Genomic DNA, 21667 nt, shown 5'->3' with positions numbered 1-21667 from the left:
TATTCCCCTCCCCCATGACTGTTCCTGAAGGGGATTACGTCCCCCTGTATATTCTCATAGGGTATCAAGTCTCTTCTTGGCTACTTGCTGTCCTTCCTCTGAGTGCCACCAGGTCTCCCCCTCCAGGGGACATGGTCAAATGTGAGGCACCAGAGTACGTGAGAAAGTCATATCACACTCTCCACTCAACTGTGGAGAATATTCTGACCATTGGCTAGATCTGGGAAGGGGTTTAAAGTTTACCTCCTGTATTGTCCTTGGCTGGTGCCTTAGTTTGAGCGGGACCCCTGGGCCCAAATCTGCCTATCATATTGTTCTACTTGTAGATTTCTAGGACAATCTGTATCCTTTTATTTTCCTATTCTCCCAAGCGTCTCGCATTTAGAGTCCCAATAGGATGCCTTCCCCTCTGTCCCAGTTTCCTGGTAAGTGAAGGCTTTCGTGGGACATGCCCCTTGGGCTAGTATGCAGATATAAGTGAGTATATACCATTTGATTCTTTCTGCTTCTGGGTTAACTCACTCATTATGATCATTTCTAGCTCAATCCATTTATCCACAAATTTCGGGAATTCCTTGTTTTTAATAGCTGAGTAGTATTCCATAGTGTATATGTACCACAGTTTCTTTATCCACTCTTCTACTGAGGGACACTTAGGCTGTTTCCATGTTCTGGCTATTATGAATAAGGCTGCTATGAACATGGTTGAGCAAATGTTCTTGTTGTGTGCTGGAGCATCTTCTGGGTATATTCCAAGGAGTGGAATAGCTGGGTCTTGAGGAAGCCCTATTCCCATTTTTCTGAGATAGCACCAGATAGATTTCCAAAGTGGCTGTACTAGTTTGCATTCCCACCAGCAATGAAGGAGTGTTCCTCTCTCCCCACATCCTCGCCAGCATGTGGTGTCGCTTGAATTTTTGATCTTAGCCATTCTGATGGGTGTAAGATGGAATCTCAGAGTTGTTTTGATTTGCATTTCCCTGATGACTAAGGAGGTTGAGCATTTCTTTAAGTGTTTCTCAGCCATTTGATACTCCTCTGTTGAGAATTCTCTGTTTAGTTCCAAGCCCCATTTCTCAATTGGGTTATTCGGTTTGGTGGTGTTTAATTTCTTGAGTTCTTTATATATTTTGGATATTAGACCTTTGTCAGATGTAGGGTTGGTGAAGATTTTTTCCCAGTCTGTAGGCTGTCGCTTTGTTCTCTTGACAGTGTCTCCTGCCTTACAGAAGCTTCTCAGCCTCATGAGGTCCCATTTATTAATGGTTGACATTAAGGCCTGGGCCGTTGGTGTTCTGTTCAGGAAGTTGTCTCCTGTGCCAATATGTTCCAGGCTCTTTCCCACTTTTTCTTCTAAGTGGCTTAGTGTCTCTGGTTTTATGTTGAGGTCTTTAATCCACTTGGATTTGAGTTTTGTGCAAGGTGACAAATATGGGTCCAGTTTCATTTTTTTACACATAGACCTCCAGTTAGACCAGCACCATTTGTTGAAGATGCTATCCTTTTTCCATTGAATGGATTTGGCTTCTTTGTCAAAAATCAAGTGACCATATGTGTGTGGATTCATATCTGGGTCTTCGATTCGATTCCACTGATCAACCAGCCTGTTGCTGTGCCAGTACCATGCTGTTTTAATTACTATTGCTTTATAGTACAGTTTGAGATCAGGTATGGAGATTCCTCCGGAGCACCTTTTATTGTACAAGATTGTTTTAGCTATTCTGGGTTTTTTGTTTTTCCATATGAAGTTCAGAATTGAACTTTCAATGTCTTTAAAAAATTGTGTAGGTATTTTGATAGGGATTGCATTGAATCTGTAGATTGCTTTTGGTAGGATGGCCATTTTTACTATGTTAATTCTCCCGATCCATGAGCAAGGAAGATCATGCCATCTTCTCAGGTCATCTTCAATCTCTTTCTTCAGAGTTTTGAAATTTTTTTCATACAAGTCCTTCACTTGCTTAGTTAGGGTAACTCCTAGATATTTTATATTGCTTGTGGCTAATGTGAAGGGTGTGGTTTTCCTAATTTCTTCCTCTGCAAGCTTGTCATTTGTGTATAGGAAGGCTACAGACTTTTTTGAGTTAATTTTGTATCCAGCCAATTTGCTGAAGGTGTTTATCAGCTTTAGGAGTTCTCTGGTGGAGTTTTGAGGGTCACTTATGTACACTATCATATCATCTGCAAAGAGGGATAATTTGACTTCCTCCTTTCCCATTTGGATACCCTTGATCTCCTTTTGTTGTCTTATTGCTCTGGCTAGAACTTCGAGTACTATATTGAAGAGATATGGAGAGAGTGGGCAGCCTTGCCTTGTTCCCGATTTTAGAGGAATTTCCTTGAGTATCTCACCATTTACTTTGATTTTGGCTATTGGCTTGCTGTATAGCCTTTATTATGTTGAGGAAAGTGCCTTGTATCCCCGATCTCTCTAAAACTTTAAACATGAATGGGTGTTGAATTTTATCAAATGCTTTCTCTGCATCCAAGGAGATGATCATGTGGTTTTTTATTTTCAGTTTGTTTATATGATGGATTACATTGATGGATTTCCGTATATTAAACCATCCCTGCATGCCTGGAATGAAGCCTACTTGGTCATGATGAATGATATCTTTGATGTGCTCCTGTATTCGTTTTGCAAGTATTTTATTTAGTATTTTTGCATCTATGTTCATAAGAGAAATTGGTCTGAAATTCTCTTTCTTTGTTGAGTCTTTGTGAGGTTTAGGTATCAATGAGACTATGGCCTCATAGAATGAATTTGGTAATTTTCCATCCATTTCTATCTTTTGGAGTAGCTTGAAGAGTATCGGTATTAGCTCGCCCTTAAAAGTCTGGTAGAATTCTGCACTGAAACCATCTGGCCCTGGGCTTTTTTTGGTTGGGAGACCATCGATGATTGCTTCTATTTCTGTAGGGGAAATGGGACTATTTAGCTTGTTTATCTGTTCTTCACTCAACTTTGGCAAGTGAAATTGATCAAGAAAATCGTCCATTTCCCTTAGATTTTCAAATTTTGTGGCGTATATGCCTTCAAAGTAGGATCTTATGATTCTTTGAATTTCTTCAGTGTCTGTTGTTATGTCTCCCTTTTCATTTCTGATTTTGTTGATTTCAATACTGTCTCTCTGCCTTTTAGTTAGTTTGGCTAATGGTCTGTCTATCTTGTTGATTTTCTCAAAGAACCAGCTTTTGGTTTTGTTGATTCTTTGGACTGTTTTCTTAGTTTCTAATTTGTTAATTTCAGCCCTGAGTTTGATTATTTCCAGGCGTCGACTTCTCTTGGGTGTTTCTGCTTCTTTTTTTTCTAGGGCTTCCAGTTGTGTTGTTAAGATGCTTATGTGCGATGTTTCCAATTTCTTTTTAAAGGCACTTAGTGCTATGAATTTTCCTCTTAGCACTGCTTTCAATGTATCCCACAAATTTGGGTATGTTGTTTCTTCATTTTCATTGAATTTCAGAAACTCCTTGATTTCTTTCTTTATTTCTTCCCTGACCCAGGTGTCATTTAGCAGAGAGTTGTTTAGTTTCCACGTACGTGTAGGCTTTTTGTTATTTCTGTTGTTGTTGAATTGCAGCCTAAGAGCATGGTGATCTGATAGGATACAAGGTATTATTTCAATCCTCTTGTATCTATTGAGGCTTGCTTTGTGACCTACGATGTGATCAATTTTGGAGAAGGTTCCATGGGGTGCAGAGAAGAAGGTGTATTCTTTCTTGTTTGGGTGAAAGGTTCTATAGATATCTGTTAGATCCATTTGACCCATGGCATTGGTTAATGATGTTATTTCTCGGCTTAGTTTCTGTTTCAATGACTTATCCTTCAGTGAGAGTGGGGTGTTGAAGTCTCCCACTATTATTGTGTGGGGATCGATGTGTGGTTTAAGCTTTTTTAGGAGATCTTTTACAAATGTGGGTGCCCTTGTATTGGGAGCATAGATGTTCAGAATTGTGATGTCATCTTGGTTGACTTTACCTTTGATGAGTATGAAGTGTCCTTCCTCATCCCTTTTGATTAATTTTGGTTGAAAGTCTATTTTGTTCGATACTAAAATGGCTACACCTGCTTGCTTCTTGTGACCATTTGCTTGGAATATTTTTTTCCAACCTTTTACCCTGAGGTAATGCCTTTCATTATGGGTGAGATGTGTTTCTTGGATGCAGAAGAATGTTGGATCTTGTTTATGTACCCATTCAGTTAGTCTGTGTCTTTTTATTGGAGAATTGAGGCCATTGATGTTGAGAGATATTAATGACCAGTGACTGTTAAGAGTCTTAATTTTGATGTTGTTTCCAGTCGAGCGTTTGTGTAGTTGTGTTTTTGCCATGGGATAGTTATCTATTTCCTGGGTAGTTTTGGTTGTAGCTTGACCCTTTGGGATGGAGTTTTCCTTCTAGTACCTTCTGTAAAGCTGGGTTTGTGGATAGGTACTGTTTGAATTTGTTTTTGTCATGGAATATTTTGTTTTCTCCATCAATGGTTATTGATAATTTTGCTGGGTAAAGTAGTCTGGCCTGGCATCTGTGTTCTCTTAGGGTTTGCAGGATCTCTGTCCAGGCCCTTCTGGCTTTTATGGTCTCTGCTGAGAAGTCAGGTGTAATTCTGATAGGTTTACCATTAAATGTTATTTGGCCCTTTTCCCTTGCAGCTTTTAATATTTTTTCTTTGTTCTGCATGTTTTGTGTTTTGATTATTATGTGGCGGGCAGTTTTTCTTTTCTGGTCAATTCTATTTGGTGTTCTGTAGGCCTCTTGTATGTTTATAGGCATCTCTTTCTTTAGATTGGGGAAATTTTCTTCTATGATTTTGTTGAGAATAGTTTCTGGGCCCTGGAGTCTGATGTCTTCTCTTTCTTCAATGCCTATTATCCGCAAATTTCTTCTTTTCATGGTGTCCTTAATTTCTTGGATGTTTTGTGTCAGGAGTTTTCCAGATTTGGCATTTTCTTTAATGGTTGATTCAATATCTGTGATTGTATCTTCTAGCCCTGAGATTCGTTCTTCCATCTCTTGGATTCTGTTAGAAAAGCTCACCTCTGTGTTGCTCGCCTTCTTCTCTGAGGTCTCACGTTCTCGTTTTTCTTCTGTCTGTGTGTTTATCATTGAATCCATTTTCATTTTCAGATCTTGAACTGATTTTTTGATTTCTTTCATCTGATTTTTTGTATATTCCTGAGTTTCTTCCATTGCCTCTTTATAGGTCTTCAGAGCTTGAACCGTTTTATTTATTTCTTTCATCTGGTTGTTTGCATTTTCCTGCAATTTTTCCAGTTCCACTCTATGTGCTTCTTTTATGTCTCTCACCTGTTTGTCTGCGTCTTCCTGCATTTGATTACGAATTTTATTTGTTTCCTCCATTATCATCCTCATTACTAAGGATTTGAGGTCATTTTCTTGTATTTCCGTTGTATTTGAGTTCTCTGGGTTGTTTTCTTTGGGATAGCTGGAAACTGGAGACGCCATGTTGTTTTGGGGTTTTTTGCGTATGCTTTTTCGTTGTCCTTTAGACATCTTGCCGTCTTTGTTTTTGTTGGGTAGCTTCCAGAGTTGAATGGAGGGTGTCTGACTGATAGATTCACTTGTTTTCTTACGATTTCCCTAGGCTGCGAGCTCAAAGCTTCACTGGTGTGGATGTTAGGAGGTTAGCCCTGTTGTTCTGGTCTCTCACAGCCAGTGATCCTCAGTCCCTCTCTGCTGTGGATCCTGCAATTGTTCTGGGTCTCTGAATGAGCGTTGGGTCAGGCCAAGGTATCCACAGCCTTCTGTGTTCCCTGCCAAGTCCAGCCAGGAGCACTGGGACCGAACCACGGGCAGAACTCAGCTAGATTCTCAGGGCCAGAACCGTCTGCCAAGCTCAGCTAGGGATTTTGGGCCCAAAATGCACACAGGGCCCAGCCAGAATTTTTGGGCTGGGACTACGCACCAAGCTCCACTAGGGCCTTTTGGCCCAAAGTGCGTGCTGTGGTCAGTTATTGACTCAGGGCCCGAACTGACCACCAATCTCAGCCAGGAATTCTGGATTCAAACTGTACACTGTGTCCAACCAGAGTCTTAGAGCTGGTGGAACCGAGAGCTCTGTCCAGCCTGTGCCACAGCAGGAGAACTGCGTCTGCTCTGAGTTAGCGCCAGTAGTGGAACAAGTGCTCCACCCGGACTGTGTCACCGCAGGGGAGCTGCCGCTGAGCTGAGGTGGTGCCTAGGATGGAACCGAGCACGTCACCAAGCCTGCGCCACAGCAGGAGAACTGCGGCTGCTCTGAGTTAGCGCCAGTGGTGGGACAAGTGCTCCGCCCAGACTGTGTCCCCGCAGGGGAGCTGCCGCTGAGCTGAGGTGGTGCCTAGGATGGAACCGAGCACGTCACCAAGCCTGCGCCACAGCAGGAGAACTGCGGCTGCTCTGAGTTAGCGCCAGTGGTGGAACAAGTGCTCCGCCCGGACTGTGTCCCCGCAGGGGAGCTGCCGCTGAGCTGAGGTGGTGCCTAGGATGGAACCGAGCACGTCACCAAGCCTGCGCCACAGCAGGAGAACTGCGGCTGCTCTGAGTTAGCGCCTGTGGTGAAACCAAGTGCTCCGCCCAGACTGTGTCACCGCAGGGGAGCTGCCGCTGAGCTGAGGTAGTGCCTAGTGTGGAGCAGCGTGCTCAACTACGCCTGCGCCACAGCAGGGGAGCTATGGCCACGCTGAGTTAGTGCCTCAGGCAGAATTGTTTGCTGGGCCGGGCCAATACCCGGGACTCTGGGGCCGAACTGTCCGCCGAGTCCAATCTGGGTCCAAAGGCTCCACGCGACCCAAATCCTGCCCCGAGTCCCCTCTCCCGCAGCAATTCCCACCAGCCACCACACCAATCGCCTCCACCGGAAGGCTATGAGCTGCAAACCTCAGCCGCCGCTGCTGGTGCCGCTGGTGCTGCCGCCTCTACCGCTGCCGCTCCGATCAGAGAAAAACCACGCTCCTCCCGTGTGCAGGGGCACGCAGGTCCTCCGCACCCTGGTCCCTCTGAACCGTGGAGCACTCCCGCTGCCGTGATGTTCGGACCTCGGTGTTCCTGGCTCAGAAATCTGTGCAATTCCCTGGATTGTTCACTGGAGCCTCCAAACGCGGTCCACACTGCTCGCCGCCATCTTGGATCCTCCCTCCACTAGATTTTTTTAGATGATTCACAGTGAAACATAAATTATTGATTCAGAAGTGACACACTATGAGTCTTGCTGTATCCAAAATCATCCACCTACTCACAAAATGGCAGATAAATTGCATGTTAAATGTTGATTTTTAAATGTTAAACAAGATCTGGAGAGAATTCCAGACATTTTTGTATCATTTCAACTATTAAATAAGATGTATCATTCCATGACACCTACATTACTAATGAGAAACTAAGTCAAATATTTGAATTCTATTACATGGTCTCCACCCTAGATCCTCAGTTCTCACAGATCAGTAACCTTTGGTGACCCATTTCTTAAACTTCCTCTTTGATTTCCAACATTGAGTTTGGTCTTTTATATTCAAGTAATGTCTGTAAGAAATTCTTATGCTGAGTATATTCGAAGTGAATAAGAATTGGGAAACAACCATGGGTTTAATTGTAAAGTCTTCCCATACAATTTTCCTGTTTATTTGAATAATCTATTCTTGGTTACACTCTAGAATCTGATTTGCCAGTGTGATGATGATAATATTTTCTTCCCATTGGCTTCACTGAGTACTCCGTCCGTAATTCCTTTAGGCCTTTGCAGTTCTGAAATAACACATGCACACCAACAGATACTTATACACATAGACTATTAAAACTATAGCCTATAAAATCTCTGAAATCCCAAGTTTTACTGTGTGGCTTAACATGATGACCACAATTGCTGAGAGTTATGTTAATTTTCCAGGTTAAGCACAACCTCATTATTTATGGAGAGACCACCATTTGCTTTTCATCTGAATTCAAATAAGTCTAGAAAACTATGGACCCAATAATTGTATTTGTTTAGTTTTATCTTTGATTTTTGATTTCAGTCTTTTTTGAAAATTTTTTTTATTAATTTATTCTTGTTACAGCTCAATGTTTATCCCATCCCTTGTATCCTCCCATTCCTCCCTCCCTCCCATTTTCCCATTATTCCCCTCCCCTATGACTGTTCCTGAAGGGGATTACCTCCCCCTGTATATGCTCATAGGGTATCAAGTCTCTTCTTGGTAACCTGCTGTCCTTCCTCTGAGTGCCACCAGGTCTCCCCCTCCAGGGGACATGGTCAAATGTGAGGCCCCAGAATACGTGAGAAATTCGTATCCCACTCTCCACTCAATTGTGGAGAATGTTCTGACCATTGGCTAGATCTGGGTAGGGGTTTAAAGTTTACCACCTGTATTGTCTTTGACTGGTGCCTTAGTTTGAGCAGGACCCCTGGGCCCAGATCTGCCTATCATAATGTTCTACTTGTAGGTTTCTAGGACCCTCTGGATCCTTCTACTTTGCTATTCTCCCATGCTTCTCTCATCTAGAGTCCCAATAGGATGTCCTCCCCTCTGTCCCAGTTTCCTGGTAAGTGAAGGCTTTCAGTCTTTTATGAATTAAATAGAAGCAAATTTTTATGCATCTATATAAGCAGTTATATTATTTAATTAAAAATGACATTGTGTATATTTAAGATATAAGATATAATATGATTAATTAGCCTTTCAAAATTCTAAGAATGCATTGTAAATAGCAAAAATTGCTTCGTACATATGAAGGTAAAATCACACAAATTTGCATGATATGTCTTATTTATTTGCCCGTCAGTTATAAGGCATTAAATTTGATATCATATCTTGTATATTTCAAAATAAACATGGCAGACAAGTGACTACATGGTATGCTTACCTACATACATATATATTTCATGAGCAGTTTGATGTAGCAAAAGTTATTTCTACATTTGGCAAATGAAGTAGCTGTATCCTGTTTACCACACTGGTGCCCTCAGTTTCTACTCACACTAGAAGCATTTAAGGGAACTTTCCTAACTCACCTATTTCATTGATAATTTATTTGGTCATTATTTATTTATCCATTCTCATCAGGATGAGGGACACACCTCCTGACTATTGTTTTATATTTTTATATCTACACTAACATAATTAGAAGTTTTGCTAAATTAGATGAAATAAAAGTTAAAAATGTAATTCTGGATATGAGTATATATGCACTACTAGGCATGGATTGATGACTCAGTCATTAAGAGCAGTGACTGTTCTTAGCAAGATCAAGAGGTTTATTCCAAGTATCCATATAGAGCCTAAAACCATTTATGAATTCAGTTTTAGAGGATTTGCTTACCTATTCTAAACTCTGTTCACTCATAAGCATAAAATGAATGAATCTTTTTTGACTACAGAAGTATGTGTTACTACCTATTTAAAGCTAACAAAACCTTTTATTTATATTTTCTTACAGAGTTATTTTTAAGAAAATTAAGTATAAAAACATAAAACAAAATACACCACATCAAAGATGGACAAGGCAAAATAACAGAAGGAAAAACACCCAAGAGAAGGCACAAGAATCAGATGCACACCCATTCACACACACACACACACACACACACACACACACACACACACACAAGTATTTTAAACCATACTAACCTGAAAGCTATGCTATATATGCAAATGATCTGGTTTAGATCATGTAGGACCTGTAATTTCAGCTTAAGCCTCTGTGAGTGCATATGAGATTTTCTCAGTTAATTTAGAGGCCTTATGAAGGATATAGTTTTTCTTTGATAGTTGTTTCAAGTTCTGTGATTGAATCTTCTAGTCCAACATTCATTCCTCTATCTCTTGAATTCTATCAGAGAAGCTTGCCTGTATGCTGCTTGCTTTCTTATCTATGTACTCTTGTTCCTGGCTTTCTTCTGTCTGTGCTTTTATGATTGTTTCCATTATCATCTTTGGATCTTCAACTGCTTTATTGATTTCGTTTATCTGATTGTTTGTATTTTCCTGGTTTTTTCCAGTGCCTTTCTATAGGCCTCTTTAATGTCTTCAATCTGTTTGGCTGCATCTTCCTTCATTTGTTTATGTATTTTATTCATTTTCTCCATTTTCATCTTCATTACTAAGGATTTGTGGTCATTTTCTTGTGTTTCAGTTGTGTTTGAGCTGTCAGTGTTGATTTCTTTGGGATAGCTACTATCTGGAGATACCATATTGTTTTGGGCTTTGTTGTTTATATTTTTACACTGGACTTTAGTCATCTTGATGTCTCTGTCTTTTCCTGGATCATGCAGGTGACCTGATTGCAGCTCCAGAGGATGTTACTCCACACCGTAGATTCCCCACTTGTTCAGAAGAGACTGGTGCTGGTGCTCTATACCATAAGGATCTGTTTGAGGTAGTGTAGATAACGCTGATTGCCCTACCTTTTTCTGGGCTTTGAAAACTCTTCCCTTAGCCACTGGGTCTTTGGTAGCCAAGGCTCAATGTACCTTAGGGTACTGGAACCCCTGCTGGCTTGTTATGGTTGGCTAGGATTTTGCATGATCCATCCTGGCCATGGGGCCTAGGTTGATTCCTGATCAAGAGAGCATATACTGCCCTCTGGCTTGTGGTAGTTAGCTGTGCTTCTACCAGATCCCCTCATGCTGGTTCAGTCCCATCTGAGTGTGCGCGGGAATGCGTGCTGTGTTGCGGTAGCTGGTCAGGCTCACCACAGCTTGCGGAGATGGATCCCTGGGTTGCTGCAGGTGGCTAGGTTTCTGCCCAATCTCCTCGGGCTGGTTCAGACCCTCACACAAGCATTGGAGGTCAAGCTGAGCTGTGTTGTCTAGCAAGGCATCTGCCGGATCCATTCAGGCCATATCAGTTCCGCCCAATTCAGAAGAAACAGTCTGCAGGTATGGCTGGCTTGGTTTTTGTCTGCTCCATTCAGACCAGGGCTCCTTAAAAAAAGGCCCACTGTCTCTGATACTATTACTCTGACCCACAGATCAGGCAGAGAGGGCAAGAAAGGGTGCATGTGAGGCAGGCATTCTTGGCTGCTTTAGCCTTTGGATTTTGTGGCCGTGTGCTTGCCAGCACCTAAGGCTTTTTGTGGACTCACACTTCGGTCTGAGTTCAGGTCCACCTGTTTTCCTGAGATTTCCCTGGGCATGCTGCTCTTGAATCCAGTACTTCACCACACACAGATCAGTCCCAGATAAAAGTCCATGCTATAGATCATGGCTGCAAATCACCAGAGTGGGTACCGTTCCAGACACTGGGGACTGAACACCTGTCCTCTCTAGGCCACTTCAAAAAAACAAAGTCCATCTCACCTGTGCTCTGGACATTGAGGACCCATCTGACATAGGTCTCTTCAGGTCTTGTAGACTGTAGATCCAAACTGGGTTCCTAATCTCCATCCAGCAGTGTTTGGCACCATCATCTTGTATCTTTCTTAAAAGTAGCATCCTTATGCAGAGTCTTTAAAGTATCCTCCTGTAATATTCTTAAAGATTATGTATTTTCAGGTATATATAGTTCTGTGTGTGTGTGTGTGTGTGTGTGTGTGTGTGTGTGTGTGTGTGTGTGTGTGTGTTTTCATGTCTTGTGCACTGGTGAGTTCAGGTAATCATAGTCCAGAAGAGGACATCTTATTCTTTGCAGCTATTCTATCATAGGTTGATAACCTAATTTTTCAGGGCTCAGCAGTGAAACAGACCTTATTAAAGAGCAGGACATGATATTAGCTGCTAAGGCTAAGACACAAACCCATCTTCTTTAGTATTCTTTATGTTTATCAAACCATCACTTTTCTAAGTTTAAATCATCCACTTCCTTCTATAACATCAAGATTCCCTTACCTTCCCCCCGTAAGGAGGAAAATTGTTTTACCTTCATGCAACAAAAATAATTTTCCGGTCCCAAAACTTCCTAAATTTTTTAATCACCATTCCACTGGCATTAAAGACATTCACCCAGATATTGAAAGAAGTTTGATTTTATTTTGAACATTTTTTTTATTCTATAGAAGAAAAGAACATTTACACTCTGCACTATGCCCCAATTGTTATAAATTGTGAAATAAGTAAATTAAGGCAAAATTATATGGACAACATAGACAACTCTAGTAGGCATGATAGTGCTATGCAACATCATCAGAGGAAACAATGAGCATCATTCTAAGAAGAGACAGATCATGTACTGTACCCCAATATTTTGTGGTTATGAACCAACTTTGTCAGTTAGAATTCATTTACCAGTCAGACTTCCTGGCATAAACCAAGACACAGTCCATTGGCAGAGCCAACCTCTGACATTGTTAATGATGCTCTGCAATGATTGTAGACAGAAGGCTAACTGTGTAGTTCTCTGAGAGACTCTGCTAAGCACAGGTTTAAAACAAATGCTGAGACTCACATCCAAACATTGAGTGATAATAGAAAGTCTTGTGGACAGTGGGAGGAAGTAAAAAGAGACCTTGAGGTGACACAAGCTCCACAAGAAGACCAAAAGAGTCAGATAACCAATGCACTTAGTGGCTTGCTGAGACTGAGTCAGCAACCAAGGACCAGGCATGAACTGGACCTATGCCCCCTACACAGAGGTAGATGATAGGCAGCTCAGGCATCCTGTGGATCCTCTAGTAAAAAGTTTCGGGTGGTTACTGACATGGATTGTGGTACCAGATTGTTGATCACTTCCTCCCTGTTGGACTATGTTTCTAGGCCCCATGGGAAGAGGACATGGTATGTCCTGATGCAACTTGGCTATGCAAGAGCTGGCATGCATAGGAAAGGTGTCTCCACTAATCTGAGGCATAGGGGAGAGGGGATGGAGAGAGGGAGGAAGGGTGGGACTGGAAGGAGAGAAAGGATGGGGTCTACAATCAGGATGTAAATTGAACAAATAAATTAATTTAACACAAAGTATTCATGAAATATGACTTTAGGAATATGATTTCTCCCTGATCTTTGGAAGAGAATTTTTGTCTTGTCTTAATAAAATTATGTAGCACTTGGTAACAAAGATGCATCCCAGCACGCCTGCACTGGAAGCCAAGATGGAAAAATCTCCACAGCCACCATGACCTTGCCCTTGGTGCTATGGTAGACAGGGAGGAAAGTGATCCACACAGTGCAAAACACCAGCATGCTGAATGTCAGGAACTTGGCTTCATTGAATGTATCAGGCAGGTTCCTGGCCAAGAAAGCTACAGTGAAGCTTCCCAGGGCCAGGCAGCCTAAGTATCCTAGGACACAGTAAAATGCTATAACTGAACCCTTGTGGCAGACAATGATGATGTGGCCATGATCAGAGTCTGCATCAATATCAACAGTTGGAGAAGAAGCTCCTAGTCAGATTAAACAGAGAATAATTTGGATGAAGGTACAGAGAGGAATGATATATTTAAGTGTTCCTGAAACCAAAATATACTTTATCCTTCTTGCAGGAGCTGTGACTTTGAAAGCCAGACCACTGTGATTGTTTTGGCCAACACAGTGGAAATAGCCACAGTGAATACAATTCCAAATGTGATTTGCTGCAGGATGCAGGAGACTGAGTTTGGATGGCCAATGAAGAGCAAGGAGCAGAGGAAACAGAACATGAGTGACATGAATAATATGTAGCTGAGAGAGTGGTTATTAGCCTTCACAATGGCAGTGTAATTGTGTTTCAAAAATATTCCAAGAATCAGAGCTGTGAAGGCAGAGAAGCACAAGGCCAGTATGGACAGAGCCATCCCCAAGGGGTCTTCATAGCTTAGAAAGATAACAGCTTGGTGGATGCAGTGAATCTGCTCTGTGTTGGCATACTGGTCCTTCGGGCACTTCACACACTGATCCATGTCTGATTGCAAAAGGAAAGATTTGTTAGTGCAGCTTCAGCAGTTTATTAATAAGATATTTCAATAAGTCTGTTGGAAAAGGTTTGGGATATCTCCATTTTATTGCTGATAATATAATTGAAGGACATTGCTGTACAACAATGCTTCTATTTATTAATTCTTATTATTTATATTAGTGTTTTCAAATAAATATAGCAGATGTGCTGAAAAATTCAGTAATCACTTGGAAGCAGTAGGAATGTCAGTATAAGAAGTAAATTTTATTGGTATATGAATGTTATATAAAGGTTTTAAAAGTGTAGAAAATAAAAAATAATGATTAATATGTCCTTATTTATGTTCTAATCTGGCAGTGTTGAGAAAGAATTCCTGAGTCTTGACCATGAGAAGCACTAGCTCTATCATGGAAGGTAGAAACCTCTCTACAGACTGAGCGCTACAAAGCCCTTCATCTTGATTCCATCTTCATGCAAAGCATCCAGCACATTCCTGCTCCTCTCATTTCAATCTCTTGAGACACAGACTCTGTGGCTATACTCTGAGGTAGATATATATATTGATAAGCAGCATGGAAAAAAGTAAAACAAAAACTCATATACAAAAATGACCTAGATTTTTTTTTTGTTTTTTGTTTTGTTTTGCTTTTCGAGTCAAGTTTTCTCAGTGTAGTCTTCACTGCCCTGACCTCGCTTTGTAGACCAGGCTGGCCTCAAACTCACAGATATCCATCTGCCTCTACCTCGCAAGTGCTGGGATTAAAGGCCTGTGCCACCATGCAAGGCAAATGTTCTGCTATTGCAAACAAACAAACAAACAAACAAACAAACAAACCTGAGTTCAGTTCCCAGAACCTGTGTTAGGTGTTTCACAGCTGCCTGCAAATTAATTGCAGAGGTACTAGCTGCCTCTCACCTACATCTGCCCTTATGTACACATACCCGCATAACACACACACCTAAAAATAATATTAACATTTTTCTATTTACTGATGTAATTACCATTAGTTATTATTCATTTTTACATTTAAAACAATTTTATTACAGTATGTTTAATAATTATGGATGTGATTTGACTGCATAGATGTCAGAAGCCATGTATGAGAGTTCTTTGCCTCCTCTTACTCTATGGGTTCTGGGAATGAACTCCAGGTATCAGTCTTAGAGGCAAATGATTTAAATGTTGAGCCATCTTATTGGCCAGAAATATCTTTTAAGTGGGAAATCTTTTTAGTGTGAAAACTATTCATTGTCCATTTCCATTTAGCCAAACATAAATATATAATCATTTTACTAAACTGGGTTTTCAGGTTGCAATAAAGTGTTACTGTTTGTGATTAATTGTTTTCAGTACAAAACCATTCTAATCTATTCTTTCATGAAATTATTAATTGGGCGCTATTTATAAAGTATTTGACATAAGACTCCTTATATTTTGTACACCATGTGTGAACAATTATCCTCACCTTCCTAGAAACGAATAACAGTCATCTCTTCATCATGGTGACAATTAATGAAAAAAGACTAATTATCTCTCCAGTATTAGAACAGGTATGATTATATTCAGTTGCTCTGTTAAAGAATCACTGATTTTCGCTGAAAAATTGTGTCTTTTGTTTCAACACCTTTGTATTAAATTCTATGCAAAGCTCTATATTTATTGTGTCAGCATAAAAACATTTAGAAACCTTGGTTTTGGGGAAACATTTCCTAGTTCACTCAGTTAATCATCTGAGAGACTCTTAAAAACTATGAAAATGATAAGATCATGTATAATCCAATAGAAGCAACCCTACCTTTGAGCAGCTATGAACACGTTTTTTCTCATTGTCAATTGGCTGAGTTTCTACCTGTTGAAGAAGAATCTCATGAATGACATGGGCCAAAACATATGCAGCATTGTATATGTCATAACTGCTATCACTGAAGGCCATGTCAAAAGTCTGTGCCATTAGCCATTCCAATGAGGCATTGGATGAGCAGTTCTTCATTGTCTTACACTTAGATGCTGAGGCTTCAGAGTTAAAATTCATCCACTTCAGTCTTGCAAGATATTTATCTGAGTATTTGAGAGGGTTCAATGTCTGGACAAAATTTTTAAAACCTGAAATCTTACCATGGTGCTGTGCAAAAGGAAGAGTCCCATGGAATGGGTCAAGTGTGAGAACTCTCTTACTTGTAGGAACATCCCACTGTGAGGTGGTGACCCATGTTCTTTGTATACCTAGAGATTCCCACATTCTAAAGGCCACAGCAAGAGTGCTGTCTCTGTCACTATAAAAAATAACAACATTTGTGGATGATGTCATGATTTGGTTGTAATACACTTCAGCTCTTGACATATATACCTCCACGTTCAGTGGGATCATGTTCACACAGGCAAAGCAGACTGTATTCTTTTCCATTTCTCTTTTCAAATCTGAGAGAAATTGTGTACCCTGTTCATTGTCAGAGATGGCCAGCCCTACCCCGTTGCAGTTGAAATAAAGCAAGAAGGCAATGAGGGCCATGGCAAGAGATGTATCCTCATGGGCCATCTGATAAATATAGGAAAATTGTACACGGTCATTCAGGAGAAGGTGGAAAGGCCCATAAGTAAGATGAAGAACCTAGGACACAGGGAGCAGCATGAGGCAGCATGTACTTTTAAGAACTTGTAAACACATTTTATCTGTAAAAAGCTCTAGAAATCCCCCTTACCTGTTACTTCTCCTCTTATCTCCATTTCACAAAAATAAATTCCAGATCCTCATCAAGTATCTGAATAACACCATTGAATTACCAGATGGACATAAGGACAGTAAGACCAGTCTCCTCTTTATACCCTTTTTTGCATCTTATCAATGCCACCAATGAAGACACAAGTTCATTAAATTTTAACCCCACAAAAATCTCCGCTGCTGAGGTTCACGGTTGTACATGAACGTGTGAAATAGTACAGATGCTTCCCTGTTTGGTCCTGCAATAAGTAGTGTACAATGACACCTTTGGTACAGTCATAATTAGGATGAGTCACTTCAGTTGGTGAAGAAATATGAATGAGATCTTTTACTATTGACACATTTAGACAATATGGTACTCGAAATAATAAAGACATGTTTGGTAGAAGATCAGGGTTTCTGTTTATGTCATCCAAGGAAAAAGCCAAAACCAGAGGATACAGGCTTTTAGCTGGTGTTCTGTAAAATGGTACAATATTTATTATGTACAGAAGTATACACATAATCATTTGCAAACAATACTATGACTATCCTGTACTTGAAAATATTGTCTTTACCCCTATGTTTGGAACATTTTTCCCATGTAATAAGCTTTGCAAACATAATAATATGGAATCTTATAACACCTATAAAATTTCATGTGAGCTCATCTACACAAAACATGCATATTCCATGGAAAGCATGTCCATCTGTGGTTATTGAGTACTTGCTCAGAAGGTAAAGACAAGGCCACAGGTTTTGACCAAGCTGTAAACCTGATCATGCATTTACTTATTAATTATAGAGAAATATGACAATTACACATGATGTTTGAGCATCTGGGTTTCTGGTATTTCCATATGAAATTAACTGAATTGGCTAAGGTCGTGAAAGAGTGACTGATGAGTACACAGGAGTGCTTCTGGGGCAACATTTGGTACCCGTACTAACAATAAATTATAACTAGTTGGGAATACATCATAGTCTTCTCTATTCATCTTCATATTGTTGTTATTATTTTTAGATTATTTTTCAGGCAGAGCATCTTTTTACTGCTTTATTTTCAAATAAATTCACACACAGGAGATGCATATTTAAATAGATGTATGTCTGAATTTGAAAATCAATCTGTTTCTTTATCAGAAAACTGGTAAAAGCATAACATCAAGACATAGCTATACCATACCTGGACATATACCCTAGGACACTTGCTCAATTATGTTCATAACACCTTTATTCATAATAGCTAGAATCCAGAAAATATTGATGTCACTCAAACAATGGAGAATAAACAATGAAATACTACTAAGATATAAAACAAAGAAAATTACGAATTTTTCAGGCAAGTAAACTAGAAAACATCTGCTGAGTATGATAACCCAGACTAACAAAAACACACATGGATGTATTTACTTAACCATATAGTACAGGATAAAAAAATACTAGAATTACTGACCCAAAGATAATGAGTAAGAAGGAGGAACCCAGAGAGGACTCTTTATTCTAACTTATAAAGGGAAACATAATAGACAGCAGAAGAATTTGAAGATGTGGAACAAGGTAGGAGAGAGAGCTCAGATAGAAATGAGGGTGGATATCAGACCTGGGTCGAGCTGATATAGCAGATCAGATGGCCTGAACAGTAAGAATAAGGCATGGGTGGAGATATCTCTCTGACAAGATGGATAAATGAGACAGGTCTGGGATAATATGGTGGTGACTCAGATGAGAGGACACCCTCTAACTAGACAGAACTCCTACTGGAGGAAGGGGAATACCAACCAACCTACAAGAACTATGACTCGAAATTTACCTTTCCTACAAAATATGCAGGGATAAAAATGCAGCAGAGATTGAGGGAATGTCCAAGCAATGCCTGGCCCAAACTGAGACTCAGAACACAGGAGAGAGACAACCTCTGACACTATAATTGATACTCTGCTGTGCTTTCAGAGAGGAGCCTGGCATAGATGTCCCCTGAGGATTCCAGACATCAGTGAATCAAAACATCTCTGAGATTCCATCTTACACCCATCAGAATGGCTAAGATCAAAAATTCAAGCGACACCACATGCTGGCGAGGATGTGGGGAGAGAGGAACACTCCTTCATTGCTGGTGGGAATGCAAACTAGTACAGCCACTTTGGAAATCTATCTGGTGCTATCTCAGAAAAATGGGAATAGGGCTTCCTCAAGACCCAGCTATTCCACTCCTTGGAATATACCCAGAAGATGCTCCAGCACACAACAAGAAAATTTGCTCAACCATGTTCATAGCAGCCTTATTCATAATAGCCAGAACATGGAAACAGCCTAAGTGTCCCTCAGTAGAAGAGTGGATAAAGAAACTGTGGTACATATACACTATGGAATACTACTCAGCTATTAAAAACAAGGAATTCCCGAAATTTGTGGATAAATGGATTGAGCTAGAAATGATCATAATGAGTGAGTTAACCCAGAAGCAGAAAGAATCAAATGGTATATACTCACTTATATCTGCATACTAGCCCAAGGGGCTTGTCCCAGGAAAGCCTTCACTTACCAGGAAACTGGGACAGAGGGGAAGGCATCCTATTGGGACTCTAAATGAGAGACGCATGGGAGAACAGCAAAATAAAAGGATCCAGAGGGTCCTAGAAATCTACAAGTAGAACAAATGATAGGCAGATTTGGGCCCAGGGGTCCCGCTCAAACTAAGGCACCAGCCAAGGACAATATAGGAGGTAAACTTTAAACCCCTTCCCAGATCTAGCCAATGGTCAGAATATTCTCCACAGTTGAGTGGAGAGTGTGATATGACTTTCTCACGTACTCTGGTGCCTCACATTTGACCATGTCCCCTGGAGGGGGAGACCTGGTGGCACTCAGAGGAAGGACAGCAAGTAGCCAAGAAGAGACTTGATACCCTATGAGAATATATAGGGGGACGTAATCCCCCTCAGGAACAGTCATAGGGGAGGGGAATAATGGGAAAATGGGGGGGGGGAGGAATGGGAGGATACAAGGGATGGGATAAACATTGAGATGTAACAAGAATAAATTAATAAAAAAAAAACAAAACAGATGCTAAGAATCAAAACCAAATATTAGACAAAGAGTGTTGGGAGTCTTGTAGAAAAGTAGGGGGAAGTATAGAAGGATGAAGAACTAACACGATCTGCACAAGAAAATCAACGGTGAATTCATCAGGCCACAGAGGAGGTTGTGGAGACTCAATCACCAACCAAGGATCTTCAAAAGACTGGACCTAGGACCCCTACACAGATATAGGTGATGTGTAATTCAGGCTTACTCTGGGTCCCCTAGTAAGAGGAGCTCAGACAGTCTCTGACATGGACTCTGTTGCCTGTTTTTTTTACTCTCTTTCCCTTGGTGGGGCTTCTTTTATAGGCCACATGGAAAGAGTACACACTCAGTCCTGATGTGAATATAGAGTTGAGGTGATTTGGTATGGGGCTCCCATTCTTTGACTATCAGAAAATGCAGGTGGAGTAGACAGAGAGGGCATAGGGGCAGAAATAGATGAGTGAGCGGGCAATGCTCAGTAGTTAAAATACATAAACAAATATATTATTTAAAAATGATGTATGCCTGTATGTGTCTGGATGTATGGACCTAAGCAATGCTTTTTTATGACATGGGCAAAAATTAAATTGATGTTTTTTTTATTCTTTTTATGGGAAAAATCACTCCTGTGTCTTACTAGTTATTTCCTATCATCTGAACAATAAGCGTCAAATATAATCCTTCACTCAGAATGATTCACTCATATTTAAATATAATTACATTTCCATTTAGAAATTGTTCCTGTGAGTATCTTTGTCTATACAAATAGTTCCTTTTAGAATACCCTTTATTACAGCACAGAAAAGTTCCCTTTGGAAATTTCAGTAAAACACATGAGAAAGTTGAGACTAGAGCTTGTGTGACACAAACACTAACTCTTGCGTAGTAAACATAAACAGCGTCAATTACTTCAGCTACCAGAGTGGCCTAGTAGTATAAAGTGCTTGCTGTGCGTGGAAACAACAGTCAGGAATCCACAAAGCAAAAATTGTGTAGAGTATCCACATGATAAAATATGCACTTATACTTAGTAAAATTACTGAAAGAGAAATGTAGGTAGTAACTGTGGTAAAAGTCTAGAAGAATAAACAGATTAGACATAAGAAGAAGCCACATATTTCTTTAAGAACTGCAGAGATGAGCTACTAGGAAACTTCTCTATTCCTGTTCTCAAGCACTATCAACTATATATGCCACAGATGTAACCCAGGCAACTGACAAGGGAACAAGGAGTCACCACAATTAGTGATACTCTGTCTTCTCAAACATAAATTTACAATCTAAGCATTCTTTCTTTGTGCTAAAACATATTTTGACCACACTTCCAGTTATAATAGCAGAGCACTAGCATCTTACTGAGAATAAGGAACATCTAGAAATTGCAGTGAGATTTGTTTGGACCAATATTACATGTTTGTAAAATAGAATGTAAAAGCATATGGGAAATCTTTATGATATCCTTTTAATAACAAAGGGCAAAAATTATGTGGAATATGAGATTTTTGGTTTCTCTTTATGGGAAGAATAGCCTCTCCTATCTCTTTTTAGGAATTTCATATAATCTAAACAACAAACATCAGACATACTCCTTCATTCTCAATGATTCACTCAGATTTAAGTATAATTAATTTTCCACTTAGAAATTTGAGACTAGGATTTGTGTGACTCAAACACTAACTTATGAATGGTAAACATTAGAAACACCAGTTACTTGAGCTGTCAGAGTAACCTAGTACTATAAAGTGATGTTCTTAAAAACAACTATCAGATATCCATAAAGCCAAAATGTATACAGTAACCACATGATAAAATGTCCAATTATACTCAGTAAAATTACTGAAAAAGAAACATAATTGGCAAATGTGATAGAAATGTCAGAAAATAAACAACTTAGACTTTATTTCTCTTTCTTATTATTCATTCATTCTTTCATATTCCATCTCAATTATTATCCCATCCCTTGTATCCTCCTATTTCTCCCTCCCACATTCACCCTATTCCCTCCCCAATGGCTGTGACTGAGGGGAACCTCCTCCCTCTTTATGTGATCATAGGGTATAAAGTCTATTCTTAGTAGCCTGCTATCCTTCCACTGAG

General features: G+C 40.1%; 1 pseudogene; it reads right to left on the bottom strand.

The window, feature by feature from the left end:
* Positions 1-12905: 12905 nt before the first annotated feature.
* LOC127202993 (vomeronasal type-2 receptor 116-like) lies at positions 12906-16899 on the bottom strand (annotated as a pseudogene).
* Positions 16900-21667: the final 4768 nt, after the last annotated feature.

Source organism: Acomys russatus, chromosome 19 (assembly GCF_903995435.1).
Source record: "Acomys russatus chromosome 19, mAcoRus1.1, whole genome shotgun sequence".
NCBI lineage: Eukaryota > Metazoa > Chordata > Mammalia > Rodentia > Muridae > Acomys > Acomys russatus.
This window is presented reverse-complemented; position numbering and strand designations above follow the sequence as displayed.